Here is a 23,597-nt window from a genome sequence, read left to right as displayed (position 1 = left end):
TATGAGAAGAATGTTGATAACACACTGATGTTTTCAGTTGTTGCCAAGTAATGTTTAGTCTAAAGTCAAGGATTTTTCAGCTTCTCATGCCCAGCCAGCAAGAAGGCTGGAGGGGCACAAGAAGTTGGGAGGGGACACAGCCAGGGCAGCTGACCCAAAGTGGCCAAAGGGGTATTCCATACCATGTGACATCACATCTAGTATATAAACTGGGGGGAGTTGGCCTGGGGGGGATTGCTGCTCAGGAACTAACTGGGCATCAGTCAGCAGGTGGTAAGCAATTGCATTGTGCATCACTTGTTTTGTATATTCCAATCCTTTTATTATTATTATTGTCATTATTGTTATTATTATCATTATTAGTTTCTTCCTTTCTGTCCTATTAAACTGTTCTTATCTCAACCCATGAGTTTTACCTTTTTTTTTTTTTTTTTTTTTTTTTTCTCTCCTAGATTCTCTTCCCCATCCCACTGGGTGGGGGGGAAGTGAGTGAGTGACTGCGTGGTGCTTAGTTGCTGGCTAGGGTTAAACCACAACAATGGGTTAACTATCTACATATATACAGATGTTTCAGAGTTCAGCTGTGAGTTGTTTTCAGTCAGTCTATTTATTCAGTAGACCAAAACTTCCAATGAACTGCTATGGGTTTGTTGGCAAGTGAAATATCAGCTGGAGTTTGAGTCTGTTAGTTTGGTTTTCCAGAGACCACCATGGGTAATTCTTGTACGGTATAAAAATAGAAATAGTAGTAACTTGGTGAAGTCTTAGATGTTTTTTCTTTACAGTAGTACCAGTGAAAATGGCCAGAGCTTGTCAGTGTTATGCTGCTGTATTGCAGAAGGTGTAAGGTAAGGTTTCATGAATTCTGCAGAACAGCATGTTAGAAATTCTTCAATGACCTAAGTCAATTTGAATAATGGATGTTATAGCGATTGTATGTCTTTATTTTGATGTGGATATAGTATATGGTGTTATTTTAAATCCAGCTTATTTTACATTGTTCTTGCATGTGATTTTTGACATACTGATGCTTGTCATTATATAATTATCCTGGTAGAGGTACAGGTAACCCTAGGATTGGGCTAGAATAGCTGAAGACTTTTGTCTGGTGCGTGGGACCAGTAGGGTGTTTAACAGTGGACTGAACATTTGGATGTGAGTGTTTGAAGTGACCAATTTCCCTGTGTAGACCAAGTCTTGATAAGATAGTAGCAACAGGTGAAACAAACAAAAAAAAAATCTACTTTAGATCATCAGATAGTCTCTGTAGTACTTGGAGATGAGAGGCCTTTCATTACACAGTCATTTTCATCATTGATGATCAAGTTCCCATGATCTTTCTCTGTCTTCCCCCCCCCCCCCCCTTTTTTTTTTGTAGCTTTTTGCTCATATATATCTGGGGTCAGGTACACATCTCAAGTTTAAATTATTACCATATAATATTTAAGAATTTGGAAATATTGGCAGACTGGACAGAAGAATTCAGCACATCTGTGCTCTCAAAGATTACATCACTTTCCCACCACTGTTTCTATTAATACTTATATTGAGTACACTACAGTGTTGCTCTACTGTCCTGAGGGAGAAAAGGAGCAGGATTAATCCTAGTTTTTCTTGGTGTTTCAGTAGTAATAGTTTTTCTTGATTTTTTTTTTTTTTTTTTTTTTTTTTTTTTTTGCATGAAGCAGTGGGGACAGTGTGGAAGGAAACCTGGCTAATGAGTAGAACTGAGAGAAAAGGAAAGCAGTAAGACATACAATACTTGAATTTGAGGAAAGATTTTTGCAAAATAGTATTTTTGAAGAGTTGCCAGTAGGAAAGGAGGCATATTTGGTTTTGCTCTAGCAGTTGAAAATGCACAGGAGGCGGCAAAGGGAGATAAACGATTAGTGCTTTTCTCCCATTTCTCAGTCCAACTCTTAATTGCATTAGAAATTTAAAATAAAGATTTCTTCTTGAGTACTCCCTTTCAGGATAAGATTAGGTCATCTCATTCTTACCCTCCTATTTGTTTACTATATTGTCCTTTCTCATTGAAATGAATAACGAATCAGAGAGTGCTGTGAGAGCAGTAGCTTTCAGTGGCAGTAAGCCACTGAAACAGTTCAGCTGTTACATGGAACTTTATCCTGTGCTTTATGTCAGCACCTTTAGTGCTATTACTTTCACTCAGCATCTCTGATTCTCAGGTTGTCCTGTACTTATTGTTTTTTATATTAATTTCTGTTAATTTATGTTTGGAGGAGTTGTGGACTCCCTCGAGGGCAAGAGAGGCCTTACAGAGAGATCTGGATAGACTAGAGAGCTGGGCAATCACCAACCGTGTGAAATTTAACAAGAGCAAGTGAAGGATTCTCCACCTGGGATGGAGTAATCCTGGTTATACATACGAATTGGGGGGCAAGAGGCTGGAGAGCAGCCCCGTGAAAAGAGATCTGGGGGTTTGGGTTGATGGCAAGTTGAATATGAGTCAGCAGTGTGCCCTGGCAGCCAAAAGGGCCAACCGTGTCCTGGGGTACATCGAGCACAGCATAGCTAGCTGGTCGAGGGAGGTGATTGTCCCGCTCTACACTGCACTGGTGCAGCCCCACCTCAAGTACTGTGTGCAGTTTTGGGTGCCTCAATATAAGAAGGACAACAAACTATTAGAGTGTGTCCAGAGGAGGGCGACCAAGGTGGTGAAAGGCCTGGAGGGCAAGACTTATGAGGAGCTGCTGAGGTCACTTGGTTTGTTCAGCTTGGAGAAGAGAAGGCTGAGGGGTGACCTCATCACAGTCTACAACTTCCTCAAGGGGGGCAGCAGAGGGGGAGGTGCTGATCTCCTCTCTCTGGTGACCAGCAATAGGACACGAGGAAATGGAATGAAGCTGCGTCAGGGGAAGTTCAGATTGGACATTAGGAAAAGGTTCTTCACTGAGAGGGTGGTTGGTCACTGGAACAGGCTCCCCAGGGAAGTGGTCACAGCGCCAAGCCTGTCAGAGTTCAAGGAGCGTCTGGACGACGCTTTTAGTCATATGGTTTAGTTTTACTTAGTCCTGCGAGGAGCAGGGAGTTGGACTTGATGATCCTTATGGGTCCCTTCCAACTCAAGATATTCCATGATATTTTGATAAAATTACCATGCTAATGCAAAAGTAAATGAAATGGAAAGCTTCCTGATGTATAAAGCAGATGTTTTCTAGGGCTAAACTTGCACTGTCAGAGTATGATAGCATAATGTTTTTGTATATCGACAGAGGCATATTTACACTTTTACTATATATCAGTTGCAAAGCTGCAGGAAGTCACATGCAGTTACCATATGTCGTGGTTTAAGCCCAGCTGGCAACAAAGCACCACAAGGCCACTCGCTCACTCCTTTCCTCCCCCAGCGGGGTGAGGAGGAGAAAATATAAAGAAAAGCTTGTGGGTTGAGACAAGGACAGGGAGGGATCACTCACCAATTATGGTCACAGGCAAAAACCAGACTCAACTTGGGGAAAAAACCAAAATCAATTTAATTTACTACCAATCAAATCAAAACAAGGATAATGGGAAGTAAAACCATATCTTAAAACACCTTCCTCCCACCCCTCCCTTCTTCCTGGGCACAACTTTACTCCCAATTTTCTCTACCTCCTCCCCCCAAGCGGCACAGGGGGACGGGGGATGGGGGTTGTGGTCAGTTCATCACAGATTGTCTCTGCCGCTCCTTCCACCTCAGGGAGGACTCCTCACTCTTCCCCTGCTCCAGCATGGGGTCCCTCCCACAGGAGGCAGTTCTCCATGAACTTCTCCGGCATGGGTCCTTCCCACAGGCTGCAGTTCTTCACAAGCTGGTCCAGCGTGGGTCCTTTCCATGGGCTGCAGTCCTTCAGGCTCAGGCTGCTCCAGCACGGGCTTTCCCATGGAGTCACGGCCATCTTTGGGGGCATCCAACTGCTCTGGCACGGGGTCCTCCACAGGCTGCAGGTGGGCATCTGCCCCACTGTTCACCTTTATGGGCTGCAGGGGGACAGCCTGCCGTCTCGCCATGAGCTGCAGGGGAATCACCTCCTCTGGCGCACCTCCTCCCCCTCCTTCTTCACTGACCTTGGTGTCTGCAGAGGGGTTTCTCTCACATTCCACTCCCATCCTCTGCTGCAGGTTTTCCTTCTTAAATATGTTATCCCAGAGGCGCTACCACCGTTGCTGATGGGCTCGGCCTTGGCCAGAGGTGGGTCCGACTTGGAGCCAGGGAAGCTTCTAGCAGCTTCTCACAGGAGCCACCCCTGCAGCCCCCTCCCCCACTGCCAAAACCCCACCACACAAATCCAAAACACCATAGCTCAGCTGATGCACAGTAGCCTGAAGAGCAGCCCTAAGCTAGAATACTGACAGTATATGGATAGAGAAAATCTTGATGACCACAGTTCTTGTACTGAACTAAATTAAAACTCATTCAGCAATTCATCAGGAAAATAATAAAAGCCATTCCTGAAATAAGCAGTTTTCAAAAATGGTGAGAGAGTAGCTCGTTACCTCTGCTGTGTAACTGCCTTCTAAACTAAAAGCTGCAATAACCTTTCAGTCTCAGGAAAGATGGGATAATTTGTGGGTACATGAAGTAGGGAAATACAGTTATGTTTACAAGTTTATGTAAATAGGGTATATAAGTTGTACCTTGTGTATGACAATCAACAAGTGTTCCATGCTTTTCAAGGAGAATATTGTTCACAAGAGATTTCATGGTGGAGAATGCAAAGGACTTGTGGTGAATCTAGGAAATGTACTTTGTATACAGAAGACAGAACAAAGCCTTTGGCTGTTAGTGTGAAAGGGGCTAATGGTAGAGGGAGCTGGCCTTGTTGACAGCATGGAGGAGGTGAAATGGACCATGTTGTGAGACAGTGTGTAAGTGATGTGTAACATCAAGTGGGGAAAAAAACCATGCAAAGTCTTGTAGCTGTAACATAGTGGGGTAGAAATGGAAGCTGGTTGAAGGGACAAGACGAAAAGGTGGACTCAAAATGCCTAGAAGACAGTTGTAACAATGAAGTATGCTGTAGCCTGTGAGGACAGTCTGAAACCAAAATGTAAATGACATGATCAGTTAAAAAAAAAAAGATGCTGACAAACTGGAGGGAGTGTAACAGAGGGCCACTAAGATGGTTAGGGAGCTGGAACATGAAATGTAGAAGAATTTGAGGTAGCTGGGTTTGTTTATCCTGGTGAAGAGAAAGCTAAGAGGGCTTGAAATGCTGTCTTTAGCTAATGAGTGTTTATATAGAAGGTGAAGACAAGCTCCTCTGAGGTGCACAACAAAAGAAGCAACAGCTGCTGTTGCAGTAAGGGAAATACTGATTGGATTTAAGGGGAAAAAAAATTCACAATGAATCTCCATCCTTGGAGATATTCAGAACTTGACTGGGAAGGCCCTTAGAAACCTGATGTAACTTTGAAGTTGCTCCTACTTTGAGCAGAGGGTTGGTCCAGAGGTCCCTCTAAGCCTAAATAGATCTATGATTTTGTGGTAATTTCTGTTTAGAATCATTATCTATACTTGTGTAGCAACAGGAGTTATTGAGGGAAAGCAGTGTTAAAATACTGGACCAGTTAAATCTTACTTGGATGACATATTGAATGTAATCCAAGCATGAACATAAAGTTTCATTTAAGCACAATACTTGGCAGTTATTCTCCTGTCTAAGATAAGTTATATGGTAGCTCTCATGGATTTGATGAAATTAAATATTTCAGTTAGATTAAGATGCTTATTTAAAAGGTAGCTTTTAAAATTTCTGTATCTAACTTACTGCATTTGCATATCCAGTTTTTGAAATTCTGTGGTTAAATGATGAAAGAAAGAGTGGGAATAGTTGTACTGAAGTATCTTGCGCAGTGGTGTTTTCTACAGGGTGTTACTCAAAGCAGTCATAATTACAAGTTCAGTTGCTACATAAGATTTTTATTCTTTGTCTCCTGTTCCTATGGATGGACTTTTTTTTGTAGATAGAGGCTGTTGTATAGCTTTAACTCAGTGTTCTTTCACAGTAGTGATATTTAAAGAATATAATTTGATCTTTTCTAAAGAACATATTTTATTCTCTTAACTACTGAAAAGTTATATGTTGGTATAGGATCTCATTTTGTAGGTAAGTGCAAGAAGGAATGCACTTTTATTGTAAAGCAGTGTTAAACGTTAAAAGATTGTTCATATTAAATACAAGTTCTGAAGATGGGTTGTTCAGCCTGGAGAAGAGAAGGCTCTCGGGAGACCTTATAGTGGCCTTCCAGTACCTAAAGGGGGCCTACAAGAAAGCTGGAGAGGGACTTTTTACAAGGGCATTAGATTAGATGTCAGGAAGAAACTCTTTACTGTGAGGGTGGTGAGGCACTGGAACAGGTTGCCCAGAGAGGTTGTGGATGCCCCCTCCCTGGAAGTGTTCAAGGCCAGGTTGGATGGGGCTTTGAGCAACCTGATCTAGTGGAAGGTGTCCCTGCCCATAGCAGGGGGGTTGGAACTAGATGATCTTTAAGGTCCCTTCCAACCCAAACCATTCTATGATTCTATGTAGTTAAGACCCTGTTTTGGAAAGCTTACTTTCTAAATGCATGTTGTATTATTTGTTCTCTCTACCAAAACTATTTTTCTTGCTAAGGTACATTCCTTCATTTCAAAGGAATAGGCTTGTCTGTTTCATTTCTAGTCCAAAACGGTTTTAGTCTGTCCTCATGACTTTTCAGAGGGGACATTTATTTGTGAATGCTTTTGTGAATGACCACGTTGGATAGGTTTTAGAAATGTAAGAGTGTGGAGGGGATGAAGGAGGCTGAGGAGTTTTGTGTTTTGTTTCCTGTTTAACTTATGGTAGAAGTGCTTAGAGTCTCGAGCAGGTGTACCATTCTGTTTCTCTTCAAATTTGAAGAAATGTAGACAAAAGGGATAAAGACAGAAGAAAAATTGAGGCACCAAGAGGTGAATTTGGCTAGGTTGAAATCACATAGCAAATGAATTGATAGTCAAAAAAGGAACCACGGTCTTTCTAGCCCAATTTGGAGCCTCATTCTTTTGCTGATTTCAGCCCAAATGCTGGGAGCCAAAGAATGGGTTGGTTATGATAGAGAAACCTATACTCTATGAAAATCAGAGAAAATGAGTTTTATTACCACCTTGGACTGCAACCCTGTAACAAAGGCAAAGGACTTGGTGATGAATCTTCCCTTCCTTCCCCAGCAAAGTCAGAGCTCCTCAGCTGAGGAGTGGAAGACACTTCTCCAATTCCCCTATCCCAACAACTTACTAAATAGAGTGAATAGCATCATGATACTTGGCTGTATCATTATTCTTTACTTGGTGTTAATATAATGAAAGTTTCAGACAGTATTACTCATTTTGTCTGAACCACTTGTAGTCAGCAGTATGCAATTTCTGTCCCTGGCAGTAGAAAAAGCATGAAAACTTTCAAGTACTAATTGCTTCTGTGATGCTTTTTTTTTAATCATCCCCCATAAGTTTTTTTGATTAGTTGGAAATTATTTGGAACTGGTTTAGAAGAAAAACTTTTAAGTCTGGCAGTTACAGAAAGATAAATATTTAAAGTTCTTGAAGTTTATAAAATTCATGTGAAACAACAAAATTTCTAGGTTTGCAAAAAGTTCATGCACACAGTTTCAGTTGTATCAGTGAAGTAAAGCTACAAATGAATAGGAGTTGAATGAGACTTTGATTATATTACTTTAACATTCTAGGTTACTGTTGGTTATACCACCTTCATTTTCACGACTTGCCAAATTGCAACAGCATTTCATCATGAGCCCTGTTCTTTTGAATTGGGGACTTGATAAGTCATCTCTAACTCTGACTTAAATTGCTGGTATGTTCAACTTGCTGACTATCATATGTCACTGTGCTGGTTGGCTGGGATAGAGTTAATTTTCTTCATAGCAGCTAGTATGGGGCTATGTTTTGGATTTGTGCTGGAAACAGTGTTGATAATACAGGGATGTTTTCATTATTGCTGAGCAGTGCTTACCCAGTCAAGGCCTTTTCTGCTCCTCACACCACCCCAACAGCGAGGAGGCTGGGGGTGCACAAGAAGTTGGGAGGGGACACAGCTGGGACAGCTGACCCCGACTGACCAAAGAGATATTCCAGACCATATGACATCATGCTCAGCATATAAAGCTGGGGGCAGAAGAAGGAAGGGGAGGATTGTCGTGGTTTAACCCCAGCCAGCAACTAAGCACCACGCAGCCACTCACTTACTTCCCCCCCACCCAGTGGGATGGGGAAGAGAATCTGGGAAAAAAAAAGGTAAAACTCATGGGTTGAGATAAGAACAGTTCAATAGGACAGAAAGGAAGAAACTAATAATGATAATAATAAAATGACAATAATAAAAGGATTGGAATACACAAAACAAGTGATGCACGATGCAATTGCTCACTACTTGCCAACCGATGCCCAGTTAGTTCCCGAGCAGCGATCCACCCCCCCAGGCCAACTCCCCCCAGTTTATATATTAGGCATGATGTCACACAGTATGGAATACCCCTTTGGCCACTTTGGGTCAGCTGCCCTGGCTGTGTCCCCTCCCAACTTCTTGTGCCCCTCCAGCCTTCTTGCTGGCTGGGCATGAGAAGCTGAAAAACCCTTGACTTTAGACTAAACATTGCTTAGCAACAACTGAAAACATCAGTGTGTTATCAACATTATTCTCATACTAAATCCAAAACATAACACTATACCAGCTACTAGAAAGAAAATTAACTCTGTCCCAGCCAAAACCAGGACAGGGATGTTTGGAGTGATGGCATTTTGTCTTCCCAAGTAACCATTACGCGTGATGGAACCCTGCTTTCCTGGAGATGGCTGAACACCTGCCTGCTGATGGGAAGTAGTGAATGAATTTCTTGTTTTGCTTTGCTTGCGTGCACGGCTTTTGCTTTACTTATTAAACTGTCTTTATCTCAACCCACGAGTTTTCTCACTTTTACTCTTCCAATTCTCTCCCCTATCCTGCTGGGGGAGAGTGGGTGAGCGGCTGTGTGGTGCTTAGTTGCCGGCTGGGGTTAAACCGTGACAGTCACTTACTGTAGTATTTCCCTATCTATTGATAAATGTTTCTTAAGATCGTGAGTGCTATGCGATTCCTTAGCTTGATTTCTTACAGAAAGAAGCACAGTTGTACCAAATTCTGAACCTTCTCTGCCAGTATCAGCTGTATCTGGAAGAGGAGTGCAAGTCTTAAGTTTTAAAACAATTTGTTATTGCAGGCTTCATGAAGTGTCTTGGCTGACTGTGCTATAAGCCCTAATTAGTCCTCCCCTGCCATGTTATCTTAGAATAAAATCAGTCATAACTTCACTTTATAGCATTGACCAGCATCCATGTAGCACTGAATTAGGAGTAGGATGTTGTGTGTCTATATATAGTATATCTAGATAGATAAAGGTTAGAGGGTGATGTTCAAGTTAGTGTGAAGGTACGATACAAAGTTGCATGAAACAAGTTCTCCTTAGTTCTGCTGCATGTGGAACAGCTTGTTTTGTTCTTTGTATCTCCCTGTACCAGGGAGAGAAGCAGAGAAAGTATCTTGGGTCATATCTAGAGCTTCTGATGATAATGCCTTGCTTCTTTCCATCCCTGGCAAAATATTTGGACTCAATGAAGTGTGCCAGAATTCTCAGATTACAGGCTTAAACCTTAGTTGATTTTAAACTGTTCTGGCAATACTGGGACACCACTTTGAGAGGGCAAACCTTGCAATTTTAGGCTACTTTGCTACCAGGAGGTATACTTAAATAGCAAAACAGTTGGTTGTGTCGTGTCCATCCGTCCCCCCCCCCCCCCCCCAACCTGAAGCAGTTTTACAGAGCTGAAATACAGTTTTTAAATTCTTACATGCTTTCTTTCTAAAATCTAAAAAAACCCCTTCTACTCTGTAATAAAATTGAGTCTATAATGGAGGAACATTTCTGACCCAAATTATGAAGACATTCATTTCCATTTTTCTGGTTACTTTTTTTACATACAGAGTTCTGCTCAACTTGATGAGGTTTTTTTGCATTAAACTCTTAAGTGGGTGTTAAAATTATTAAAAAAAAAATCCATTCTCCTTTACATCTGTGACTACTATCAGTAGTTTTCATTGGTAGCAAAGGGTAATTTATAAGGTAAACTGCCTTGACTTGCCTGTCTTTCTCTCCTACTCTGTGTGTAGCATTTGTTACAAAAAGCAAGTGCTTCAGGTTTTCATGATGTTGAAAACTTCCCAGCACTCAGCTTGAGCAAGAATGAATTTTGTGGCACTTGCCAGGTGAAGGTTGGGAGATGAGTTGACTGTGCAATGGAGGAGTACAATAGCTAACTTTGAGGAGGAGCAGATGACTTAAAAAACTGTGGATTCTCCAACAGCAGTTCCCCTCACATTAAAAATCTTGAAGAATCATTGGTACTCACCGCTGTCGTCATCATCTGTGCCATCCATGGTTCAGTCAGCGGCGAGGCCAGCAGAGGCGACGGTAAGTCGGCGGCTAAGCGCTAGATTGAGGCGGACAGGGAGGTTCCCGAGGCCCGGGAGCGCCGGGGAAGGGCAGAGGGACCCGGCCGGAGCCGGCGGCTCTCGCGGGAGAGGCTGACGCGGCGTGGGCGTTGCCAGGGGCAACCGCGGGAGATTTGAATGCCCCTGAGGAGCGCCAGCGACCAGGAGCGCGGCGAACAGGGCGTGGCGCGGCAGTTCGCGCAGGGAGGGCACAGCCCCCCCCCCCGTTCCCAGCTCGAGAAGGCTGCTCAAGTGGTGGGTGTCGGCCCAGAGGGAGACCCAGGTATGGTTGCCACTCGGGGGAAAGCCATTGTTAGGAAAAATATGGCAACGCAGACAGAGGTCCCACGTAAACATGCAGCTGTCCAGGTCTCTGGCTGCAGGGAGTGCCTGAGTCTGTCAGAAATGATGGAGGTCAGCGGGGACACCTCTTGTGTGAGGTGTGACCAGGTGAGTGATTTGCTCAGCCTGGTGGTAGAGTTGAAGGAGGAAGTGGAAAGGTTGAGGAGTATCAGGGAGTGTGAGAGGGAGATAGATTGGTGGGCCCACACCCTACCATCCCTGAGGCAGGGGCAGCAGATGGAGGCTCCACAAGAATCGGAGGTTCCCCTGCCCTCCTGCCACCAGGCAGGAGGGGACCTAAGAGATGGAGGGGAATGGATACAGGTCCCTGCTCGGGGAGGCAGGCGAATCCGCTCCCGGTCTCCCTCACCTTCCCAATTGCCCCTACACAACAGGTATGGGGCTCTGGAACTTGAGGACCAGGCCAGTGAAGATCAGGGTGTAGATGAAGCCCTATCTAGGGAGGTGCCTAAGCCCAGTCGGGCAGCCCCATGCATTCTCACATCCTCTGAAAAAAGAAAAAGGAGGGTAATTGTTGTAGGCGACTCCCTCTTAAGGGGGACAGAGGGCCCGATATGCAGACCTGACCCATCCCACAGGGAAGTCTGCTGCCTCCCTGGGGCCTGGGTAAAAGACATTACCAGGAAACTCCCTGGTCTGGTTCGGACCTCTGATTATTACCCATTGCTAGTTGTGCAGGTTGGCAGTGATGAGATTGCAGAGAGGAATCCAAAGGCAATCAAAAGGGATTTCAGGGCACTGGGACGATTAGTAGAAAGATTGGGAGCACAGGTAGTGTTTTCCTCAATCCCTTCAGTGGCAGGGAAATACACTGAAAGGAACAGGAAAACACACCTGGTCAATATGTGGCTCAGAGGCTGGTGCCATAGGTGGAATTTTGGGTTTTTTGATCATGGGGAGGTTTACACGGCACCGGGCTTGCTAGCGACAGATGGTGTCCAGCTGTCTCAAAGGGGTAAGAGAATCCTTGCTCATGAGATGGCAGGGCTCATAGAAAGGGCTTTAAACTAGGTTCGAAGGGGGCAAGGGATAAAACTAGGTGCACCAGAGATGAGCCTGGGGGCAGCGTGCCGATGTTAGGGGTGGATTCGATGACCCAGCTCAAGTGCATCTATGCCAATGCACGCAGCATGGGCAATAAACAGGAGGAGCTGGAAGCCATCGTGCAGCAGGATAGCTATGACTTAGTCGCCATCACGGAAACATGGTGGGACGACTCCCATGACTGGAGTGCTGCAATGGATGGCTACAAGCTCTTCAGAAGGGACAGGCAAGGAAGGAGAGGTGGTGGGGTGGGTCTCTATGTTAGGGAATGTTTTGATTGTACAGAGCTACACGATTGTGATGATAAGGTTGAGTGCTTATGGGTGAGGATGAGAGGGAAACCCAATAAGACAGATATTGTGCTGGGAGTCTGTTATAGACCGCCTGACCAGGTTGAAGAGACGGATGAATCGTTCTACAAGCGGCTGGCAGTAGTCTCAGAATCGTGTGCCCTTGTCCTTGTGGGGGACTTCAACTTTCCAGACATCTGCTGGAAATACAACACAGCAGAGAGTAAACAATCTAGGAGGTTCCTGGAGTGTGTGGAAGATAACTTCTTGACACAGCTGGTAGGTGAGCCAACCAGGGGAGGAGCCTTGCTAGACCTGTTGTTTATGAACAGGGAAGGACTGGTGGGAGGTGTGATGGTTGGAGGCCGTCTTGGGCTTAGTGACCATGAAATGGTAGAATTTTCAATTCTTGGTGAGGCAAAGAAGGTGGTCAGCAAAACCACCACTATGGACTTCCGGAGGGCTAACTTTGGCCTCTTCAAGGCACTGGTTGAGAGAGTCCCTTGGGAGACAGTCCTGAAGGGCAAAGGGGTCCAGGAGGGATGGACATTCTTTAAGAAGGAAATCTTAATGGCTCAGGACCAGGCTATTCCCATGTGCCGCAAGTCAAACCGCCGAGGAAAACGACCGGCCTGGCTGAATGGGGAGCTTTTGCTAGGACTCAAGAAAAAAAGGAGAGTTTATCATCTCTGGAGGAAAGGGTGGGCAACTTGGGAGGAGTACAGGGATCTTGTTATATCATACAGAGAGGAAATTAGAAAGACGAAAGCTCAGCTAGAACTAAATCTGGCCACTATCGTAAGGGACAACAAAAAATGTTTTTACAAATATGTTAACAATAAAAAGAATCCCAAGGAGAATATCTATCCTGTATTGCATACAGAAGGGAACGTAGCCACCAGTGATGAGGAAAAGGCCGAGGTACTTAATGCCTTCTTTGCCTCAGTCTTTAATAGTGAGTCCAGTCATCCTCAGGGTACTCCACCTCATGAGTTGGAAGGTAAGGATGAAGAGCATAACATACCCCCCTTAATCCAGGAGGAAATAGTTAGTGACCTACTACGCCATCTGGACACTCACAAATCTATGGGACCTGATGGGATCCATCCAAGAGTACTGAGGGAACTGGCAGAGGTCCTTGCCAAGCCACTCTCTATCATCTATCAGCGTTCCTGGTCAACAGGGGAGGTCCCAGAGGACTGGAGGCTTGCCAATGTGACTCCTATTTATAAGAAGGGTCGGAGGGAGGATCCGGCGAACTACAGGCCTGTCAGCCTGACCTCGGTACCGGGAAAGATTATGGAACGGTTTGTCTTGAGAGCACTCACACGGCAGCTCCAGGATAAGAGGGGGATCAGGCCCAGTCAGCATGGATTCATGAAAGGCAGGTCCTGCTTGACCAACCTGATCTCCTTCTATGACCAGGTGACCCGCCTAGTGGATGAGGGAAAGGCTGTCAATGTTATTTTCCTAGACTTCAGCAAGGCCTTTGACACTGTCTCTCATGGCATACTCCTTGAGAAGCTGGCGTCTTGTGGCCTGGATAAGTGCACTATTCACTGGGTGAAAAACTGGCTGGATGGCCGGGCCCAGAGGGTAGTGGTGAATGGGGTGAAATCCAGTTGGCGGCGGGTCACGAGTGGTGTTCCCCAGGGCTCGGTGTTGGGCCCTGTTCTGTTTAATATCTTTATTGATGATTTGGATGAGGGGATTGAGTGCACCCTCAGCAAGTTTGCAGACGACACCAAGTTGGGAGGCAGGGTCGATCTGCTTGAGGGTAGGGAGGCTCTACAAAGAGATCTGGACAGGCTGGATCGATGGGCTGAGGCCAATTGTATGAAGTTTAACAAGGCCAAGTGCCAGGTCCTGCACTTGGGTCACAGCAACCCCATGCAGCGCTACAGGCTTGGGGAAGAGTGGCTGGAAAGCTGCCTGGCAGAGAAAGACCTGGGTGTGCTGGTTGACAGCCGGCTGAATATGAGCCAGCAGTGTGCCCAGGTGGCCAAGAAGGCCAATGGCATCCTAGCCTGTATCAGGAACAGTGTGGCCAGCAGGAACAGGGAGGTGGTTGTTCCCCTGTACTTGGCACTGGTGAGGCCGCACCTCGAGTCCTGTGTTCAGTTTTGGGCCCCTCACTACAGGAAAGACATTGAGGTGCTGGAACGTGTCCAGAGAAGGGCAACCAAGCTGGTGAGGGGCCTGGAGCACAAGTCTTATGAGGAGCGGCTGAGGGAACTGGGGTTGTTCAGTCTAGAAGAGAGGAGGCTGAGGGGAGACCTTATCGCTCTCTACAACTACCTGAAAGGGGGTTGTAGTGAGGTGGGTGTTGGTCTCTTCTGTCAGGTGTCTGGAGATAGGACAAGAGGAAATGGCCTCAAGTTGAGGCAAGGGAGATTTAGGTTAGATATTAGGAAAAATTTTTTTACTGAGAGGGTTGTCAAACATTGGAATGGGCTGCCCAGGGAAGTGGTTGAGTCACCATCCCTGGAGGTATTCAAAAAGCGAGTGGACAGGGTACTCCAGGGCATGGTTTAGGGGGCATGGTTAATGGTTGGACTTGATGATCTTGAAGGTCTTTTCCAACCGAAATGATTCTATGATTCTAAATGTGCTTTAGCTGTCATGTAAGGTAGAATTGGAAGTGCTGCGTTGTGTTTCCATTTCCAACACGATAATTCTACACTATATTCTTGAAGTCTTTTAGTTATCTTAAAATATTTAAATTGCAACAATGTTACCATCTTATATTTTTTTAAAAAAATCTGGATAGCATGAATTTGTGCAAGTTGTATGTTTTACTGATACTCTAAACTGCATTGATCATGTGTATAACTTCCATTGGTTTTTACTCTGTCTGGGATACCCACTGAAAATTTGTATTGCTAATGACTTTCAATTGTATAGCCAAAGTATGCAAGTTTAATCTTTATTTTTTTCTACTATAAATTCCTCCCAGCTTGTAAAATCTTGAGTTGCATTAGTTTCCTCGGTTTTGACTTGTGATCAGGCAGCTAGAACTGTGTGAGTTATCATTAGTGTAAACTTAATAATATGTTAAACATGTAGCCTATGCGTTATGGTCTTAAAATAGTAAACAAGCAAAATGAATGTTTTATTTTTAAAATTATCAAAATTAAAAATATAGACTGTCATCATCCATGATGGTATACCTTTTGCATGTAGTATTTATAAGTTTAGATGATGAGAGGATTAAATCTAGTTTACTTGAATTATTGTTTTTAAATATTATATTAGTTATTGTTTTTAAATGTTATGTTACTGGTTTACTTAAAACATTTTAATAACTTTTTTTTTATCTTGACTACTTAATACATACAGACATTTCTCTCTTTTTTTTTTTTTTTCTTTAACCCCATTTAAACTATATCTGATGGCTTTACCCATACCCAGAGAAGGAGCCAGTGCTGTGATTTTTAGGATAGGCATTTATTAAAACAAGATTCCTGGGGATTATCTCTTCAGAAGATGGAAGGATTTAACATTTTGTTAATCCGTAGATAATTGATACCTGAAAGATGTAGAATGAAGCTTACTATAAGTTGATCAGCGTCAAACCTGAGGAGACACTTAATTTCCCTCTTATAAGACATTCTTTATCAGATGAGATACAGAATCAATTGGTGCTTTGGTGGGAAATTGAACTTAAGTAGATAATAAAAAATTAAAGGATCCATCATCCATTCCATAGAGGTTTTCAAAGACAAGATTTCAGTTGCATGGAAAAGCTATAAGAGGTTCAGCATCTCAGAAGAAATCTTACACTGAGATCCTGGCTGTTCATGATTGTTACTAATTCTATTTCAGTGTTCAGAAGGATAGTAATATTAACCTGAAACTTTTAAATGCCTTGTGTGTCCAACCAGAATTACTGGAGAAGTTGCATTTATCTGCAATTAGAAATTGTGTATCTATTACATAACAGTGAACGTGAAGCATGGGACAAAATAATTTTGTATTGTAATTTGTAAAATTAAATAAGTTCTGAGAGATCCTTCTTTATTGAAAGGCACATTATTATAAATGAGTCAATATCATTAGCCAAACACTTCAGTGAGATTCCTTATTAGTGTTTCTGCGTATTAGAATTTTGCATTTCTTTCACAGTGCTTTCTGTTTTTGTTTGATCTTTGCTGTATGAAAGCCTGAGATCTCATGCACGTTGCAGAAGCCTTTGCCTTTTTCTACAGTGTTTCTGATCTTTGATTTTGTTATTTGCCAATATAACTAATGCTCTGTTAAAGTGAGCAATTTTATTTTCTAAACTGTTGGCAATCAGTGTTTTCATCAAATTACATTTTATTGTGGGAAAATATTTTAGTGGATTTCTGAGTTAAAGATCATTTGAAGAGAACAAAAGGTTAGTGTTACCTCTTTCCTTTCAGATTACCTATTAAATTTTGTTAAACAATTAAGAAACTGAAGTAGTTCACTAACTAAATATCAACTCTATTTAAGCCAAAGTCCCTGTTTTAGATGGAGTAAGTAGGGACGTTAAATTTTAAAATAGTGGCTTTGATTCCTTTTTTGCTTTACACATTCCTCCCCCATCTGCTTTATGGCAAGCCTTTGTAGATAGTTTTTTTGCTCACTGTATGTTCTTTTTATACATGGCTTCGCTGTCTGGATGAAGTTTGCATTGTTGCTTCCCTGTGTAGAGCAAAGGAAGCATACATACTGAGCCTGGGTGCCTCTGGATTATGGCCAGTAATTGTGATGTCATTCTTTAACAAAAAAGGAAATTGTGAGAACTTTGAAGTCAAGTAGAACTTCATGAACTGATAGGAGAAGTAGAAGACTATACCTTATGATGGATTCTCTTCTTTTAGAAGACATACCACATGCATTTGAAGACACCTTAGATTGTATTTAGGAGACCAATTTCTTTCCTGCGTGATACCTATTGCAATTTTTTTGCTTGTCTCTTTGCATAAAGTCTTACTTTAAAAAAAATCCTTTGCAGTCAGCATGTTTTCTGAATCAGAACTGTAGAAGGTGTATGTGAATATTTTCACTCAGTCTCATGCTGATGTTTTGAAGAGCTGTGATGTGCAGTACAGGCACAAGGAAGGAAAGATAGCTGCTGGAAGATGTTATACTGTGCATGTGTAGAGATGTTTTTAATAGGCTTACATGGACCTATGCGAGTGTGTTTGTGGTGACATGGTAGTGGCTTCTGGAAAGGAGCTCCTTGTTTTTTCTCTGTACTTGTTGGCCAGAAAAAACTTCAGTTGAATATATTTTAGGTAATGCATGTTTTATCGTGGCCTACACTTAGTTTATTCTTATGCAGTTTTATCTAACACAAGGTTGCAACACCTTTGAGAGAAGAACATAGGAAGGAATTAGCATGATTTCAATTAACTTCTGAAGCTAAATAAAAAATAATTAAAATGAAAAACTGATAGTGGATGCACATTTTCCATCACTATCTCCATATAATAATAATAATAATAATAGAATAATTTGGGTTGGAAGGGACCTTTAAAGGTCATCTAGTCCAACCCCCCTGTAGTGAGCAGGGACATCTTCAACTAGATCAGGTTGCTCAGAGCCCTGTCCAGCCTGACCTTGAATGTTTCTAGGGATGGGGCCTCTACCACCTCCCTGGGCAACCTGTTCCAGTGTTTCACCACCCTCATTGTAAAAAACTTCTTCCTTATATCTAGTCTGAATCTACCCTCTTTTAGTTTAAAACTATTACCCTTTGTCATATACCGGTTTCCATTTCTGAAATCAATGCCAGAAGCCCCCAAACCCATCATCTTTGGCAGTAAAGACGAGGCAGTTTGAGGCTCTTCATTAGATGCTGGTTTAGAAGGCGTGAGCTCACCTCAACAATATTTGAAACTGTCTTTCAAGCATTTCCTAAGTAATAGTCATTTAGTTAGAGAGAGGTTCTATATTCCAGATGCTGTTCACACTTTTTTTCTGCTATGGATTTGTTTTGACTGTTTAAAATATTACCTATTCTAAGAGTTTAGATTTTTAATTTTAGTTTAGATTTTTAATTTTTTTTTTCTTTTTAAATCCACAGAAGAAACACAGCTTCTTTAGCAATTTAAATGAGATACCTAACCCTTTGGTTGGAGGTTAGACATGTAAACCTCTATTCAGGTGATACTAGGTGAATTGCTTCATGTGAGGAGTCATAGCACTTTCAGGTCACTAGGAAGGAACTGAGGTTTTGGTGGTGTTTTTTGGGGGTTTTTTTTGGGTTTTTTTTTTTTAAATTTCTCTTCCTGCAAAATTAAATCCTTTGAATTCTGGAAAATACGTGTAAATAAAGCCTCAAGCTGGTGGTATAAGCATCTATTCTCCAGTAGTCTAGTACACAGATACAATGGGCCACATATTCCAGTTTAAATGCTGCTCTAGAATGTTCATGTTTGGATAAAGCCTTTCACCTCTCCATCAAAAATCATCCTGTGCTGGAAGGGATAGAACATCTAAAGCTCTTGACATCTACACCTGCAAATAGATGTTAGTGATTTAATTTATTCCAGCTATATTTGTTTATTTTTTGTAATTCAGTCCATTTAAATGCGAGGTTGAAAACCTTTTATTTTTTGCGGGGGGAAGCGTGAATATGATTTTCATGCATCTTTAGCATGCAACACGGAAATGCTGAATTTATTACTGCTGTCCTGTAGTGTGCACCCAACAGAGTCCCATAGCATCCTGTGCTTTTCTGAACATATTCCAATCCCTGGTACAGCAGTGTTCCCTATAACCTTTTGTATTATGTAGTCCTGCCAGGCTGCTGTCATCATTCACAATCCTTTCCCTATCCCTCATGGATGTTTGGAAAATTGTTATTATACGGTACACAAATGTCATGCTTGAAGCAGGGGTGGAGGACAGAGTCATTCTTAAAGTTACCTTTAAAATGTTAATTTGTATAATGACAGTGTGTTTTGGTTTGATAAGTCAAGGAAAAATATCTTTTGCTCCTTGTAATTTCTCCAAGAAATTAGGGTGATATAGGATTGGTGGGGGCTACCCGGGTCATCAAGTTTAGCTCCTGCAATAGCTATAATGATACAATGGTTGTCTACCTCAGAAGAAGCCATGTAAAATTCACTCCATGTACTGTTTTAGTTTGTCTCATAATTTCATTCTGACAGCATTACCATACAGACAGTATTACCTGTAGAAACAGAGAATTATTAGTAGAGCAAGATATTAAACAATTTGGGATGCAAGTATAAAACAGTGGATAGAGAGGTGATGGACGGCAGGGTATTCTTGTAGGGTTGTTTTGCAGTTTTTTAACTTACTTTCCAGCTCTTCTCTGTAAGAGCACTGCCCTTGCTACTTCTTTGCTGCTGAATTGTGTGTTACACAGCTATGAAAGGTCCTGACTGGTGGTTAGTAGTTCCAGTAGCTATACCAAAACTGTTCTGTGGACCAGTAAATCTGTTCCTATTGCAGCTGATTGTTCAAGAGACATTTTCTTTACTAATTGGGGGGGGGGGGAAGTTTCTATTTTGGGGGCAGAATATTTCAGTATGTATTTATCCTTCAAGTTTTAAAAATCTATTGTAGTACATTGCTGTACCCTAACAGTCATTTAATAATGAATTTATGATCTGGTAATTCTTGAAATTAAATTATGTGAAATAACACTAAAAAATTAGATATTTAAATGCAACTATGACCTTTTCATTCTTAGCTCCTTCAGTAATGTGTAACATTTGCTTTTCTAGCTTAATAATGAATTAAAGCAACACTATTAGCTTTTAACCCTTTTAATTAATCGTCTTTCTTGTTATGGAATAAGCATATTGCAATTCCCAGCTGCATTTTGCTTTTTACCTAAGTGGTTACCTCTGCAAAGGCCTCATGGTTATAACTTTGTTTATTTTGGCCTTTTTCTGTCTTTGCTTTGTAAAATTAGATTTCCAAATGGAAAGCAGTATTTCAGATAAGGAGACTATTAATTTGTCATGTAGTTTACTAAGATGGAGTATGCACTAGAAACTTTTGCAGACACATTTGTTATGAATTTATATATGTGTGATGTTTTCTTGGTGGTCCTAGTAAAGGTGCAGATTTTGCTGATGGGTAATTTCTGTCAGTGAATTGATATAAAATATATAAAAAATGTGCTCTTAACAGAAGTTGTTGAACTAGGGAATGTGCTTTTTTTATAGCTAAAAGCTTAAATGCTGACTGAAGCAGTAATCAGAGGAAAACTGATTACTTTCTGACTGCCTGCTCTTTTTTTGAACATTTTGTAATGATGTATCTCTCTTCCCTAGTTTGTATTTATTTGTACTAGTTAAAGACAGACTGGGAAGTTCTGCACTCTTCAGCAGTGGACTGTGAAAAAGGGAAATGTCAGATTTTAGCAGTGAAGGATAGACTGTTTCTTCCTCACTTTAACCCCCTAATCATTAGTTTATAGAAATAACTTAGAGTTCTTCTGATTTTTACTATTTTTATTATTCTTTTGTATTGATCTCCATCTGTCATTCTGCTAGTTTTCTAGTTTTGGAAAGACATTTAATATTGAATGATGTAGTTAAAGCAAGATAAGGAAGCAATGTGTGGCAGATTTTGATAATGCCTTTAAAAGTATTGCTGAGTTCCTGATAAGTATCTATGCTAAGCTCTGATCATTTACTCTTTCTTCAGTTTTTGTGCCTTAATCAGCTTTTAATTTACTTGTCTCCCTCTGCTTGGTCACCAGTTTCTATTAAAAAGTCTCTTACAGGTTGTTCTAGAAACCATTTGAAATCAGTTGTATGTAAACTATATATTCACAAGCACCATCTGTAGTCATACTTCTCATGCTTACGTAATTCTTGCAGTTAAAATGCTATGACTTGGAATCTTCATGAGTTGTGGAGTTTGGTTTCTTAGTATCATAGTTGCATGTTTATTAGTTTTATGTTTTAATGGACATTTAAACTACTTTTTCAGATACTGAAAGTAGGAGTTGGTACTATAAAAATCAGAAGGTCATTTAGTGCCTTTTTGAAAGAGCTATGCAGTTTTGACCACTACGCATCCCTTGAGAGACCTGTTCTTGATCATTTGCATTTTTCAGTTTGTTCTTTGATCTTCAGTCCTTTCAAAACTGTCAAATGAATGCCACCAAATCCTTGTCATTAATCACACTGCTTGAAGCAGCTCCTGTATTTTGGATGGACTCCTGTATTTGACAATAAAATGTGCTAATAAGTGGGAAACTGTCTTACAGTTGTTGTCAAGACTCTAATGATGGTGTGAAATTCAGATAGTAATCTAAATTCTTCCGTACCTGGAGATGTTTTTGATTTCCTGATATTTCTGTACAGGACTCATCAGTGCTGCTGTTATCTAAAGGCTATAAATGTATTTAGATGTCTTATATTATTCATAGAATTGAGGATTTAATTTAACTGCCTTCCTCTTCTTCATCACCAGTTTCTATTATAAAGTCTCTTACGGGTCGTTCTAGATACAACAGATTTCAAATTGTATGTAAGTTATACACTCAAAAGCACCATCTGTAGTAATACTTTTCATGTTTACATAATTCTTGGATTTAGAAAGTCAGGAAGAAGTACCAGCTGAGGCCTTCTTTAGACAACTAGAAGAATCCTCACATTCCCAGTCCCTGGTCCTCATGGAGAACTTTACTACCCTGGTATCTGCTGGAGGGACACCATAGTAGGGCACAAGTAATTCAGGAGGTTTCTAGAGTTTATTGACAGCTCCCTGACACAGGTGACTGACTGGCTGATGAGATGCTGTGCTGGACCTTGTCCTTACAAACAAGGAAGAACTGGTTGGGGATATAGGTTAGGGCAGCCTTGGCTGCAGCAATATGAGATGGTAGAGTTCAGGATCTCAAGAGGAGGGAGCAAGGCAAATAGCAGGATCATAACCATGGACTTAAGGAGAGCAGGCTTTGGCCTGTTCAGGGGTCTGCTTGGAAGAATCTCTTGGGATACAGCCCTGGAGAAAAGAGACATCCAGGAAAGGTGGTTGATTTTTCAAGGATCACCTTCTCCCAGTTCAAAAATGGTCCATCCTGACATGCAGGAAGTCAAGCAACAGTAGCAGGAGGTCTGCGTGGAGACTTGACAAAACTCAAATGTAAAAAGGAAATATAGAAGTGTAAGCAGGATCAGGTGACCCAAGAGCATGCAGGGATGGGGTTAGAGAAGCCACATCCTATCTGGACCTGTGTTGTGAAAGCATGAAGGGCAACAAGAAGGGTTTCTACAGGTACATCAGCAGCAAAAGGAAGACTAAGGAAAATGAGGACCCACTGATGAATGGGAATAGGGACCTGGTGACAAAGGGCATGAAAAAGGATGAAGTACTCAATGTTTTCTTTGCCTTGGTCTTAACTGGTAAGACTGGCCTGCAGGAATCCCAGGCACTGAGGCCAGTGGGAAAGTCTGAAGCAATGAAGACTTACCCTTGGTGGAGGACGGTCATGCTAGGGGAACATTTAAACAAACTGGACATGCACAAGTCCATGGGACCTGGTGAGATACATCCATGAGTGCTGAGGGAGCTGGCCAATGTCATTGTGAGACTACCCTCAATAGTCTTTGAAAGATCAAGGTGATTGAGGGAGGCACCAGAGAACTGAAAGCAAGCAAATGTCACCCATATTTCAAGAAGGGCAAGAGGGAGGATCTGGAAAATTAAAGGCCAGTCAACCTCACCTCGATCCCTGGAAAGTTGATGCAACAACTAATCCTGCAAACTACTTCCAAACACATGAAGCACAGGAAGGTGATCAGGAGTAGTCAGCATAGATTTATGGAGGGGAGATCATGCTTAAGCCTGATAACCTTCTATGATGAGATGACTAGCAGCATGGATGAGGGCATGTTCATTTTTTACTTTAATAAGGCTTTCAACACTGTGTTCCATAACATCCTCGTAGACAAATCAATGAAGTACAGACTATAAAAACGGACAGTGAGGTGGATCAAAAACTGGCTGAACTGCTGGGCTCGAAGCATTGTGAACAGTGGCATGAAGTGCAGCTGGAAGCCAGTCATCAGTGGCGTACCCCAGGGGCCGATACTGGGGCCAATACTGTTTAGCATCTTCATTAATGACCTGGATGATGGGACAGAGTGCACTCTCAGCAAGTTTGCAGACAAAATGAGGAGGAGTGGTTGATACACCAGATCAGTGTGCTGCTATTCAGAGGGACCTCAACATGCTGGAGAACTGGGCAGACAGAAACATCAGTCAGTTCAACAAAGGGAGATGCCAAGTTCTGCCCCTGGGGTTGGATAACCCTGTTGATGCGGAAGTCCCGGACACTGCACAGAATCAATATGATCAAGCAGATACCACTTTATTGCCAAGATAGCTCGGTTTATATGTTCATTCTAGTTACTGTTCACGCATAAGCAAA

General features: G+C 42.1%; 1 protein-coding gene across 5 annotated transcripts in view; it reads left to right on the top strand.

Annotated features, from left to right (window-relative positions):
* The window catches only part of LOC128136275 (nipped-B-like protein), a 187,172-nt gene that overhangs the window by 29,582 nt on the left and 133,993 nt on the right, over window positions 1-23,597 (top strand). Inside the window, exon 2 of one of the 5 annotated variants that reach the window (XM_052775525.1) lies at window positions 786-848. The exons of the other annotated variants lie outside the window; for them this stretch is intronic. The gene's annotated coding sequence lies outside the window, so the exon portion shown is untranslated. The remainder of the gene's footprint in view (window positions 1-785; window positions 849-23,597) is intronic. 5 annotated transcript variants of the gene reach the window in all.

This window comes from Harpia harpyja, chromosome W (assembly GCF_026419915.1).
Source record: "Harpia harpyja isolate bHarHar1 chromosome W, bHarHar1 primary haplotype, whole genome shotgun sequence".
Lineage (NCBI taxonomy): Eukaryota > Metazoa > Chordata > Aves > Accipitriformes > Accipitridae > Harpia > Harpia harpyja.
This window is presented reverse-complemented; position numbering and strand designations above follow the sequence as displayed.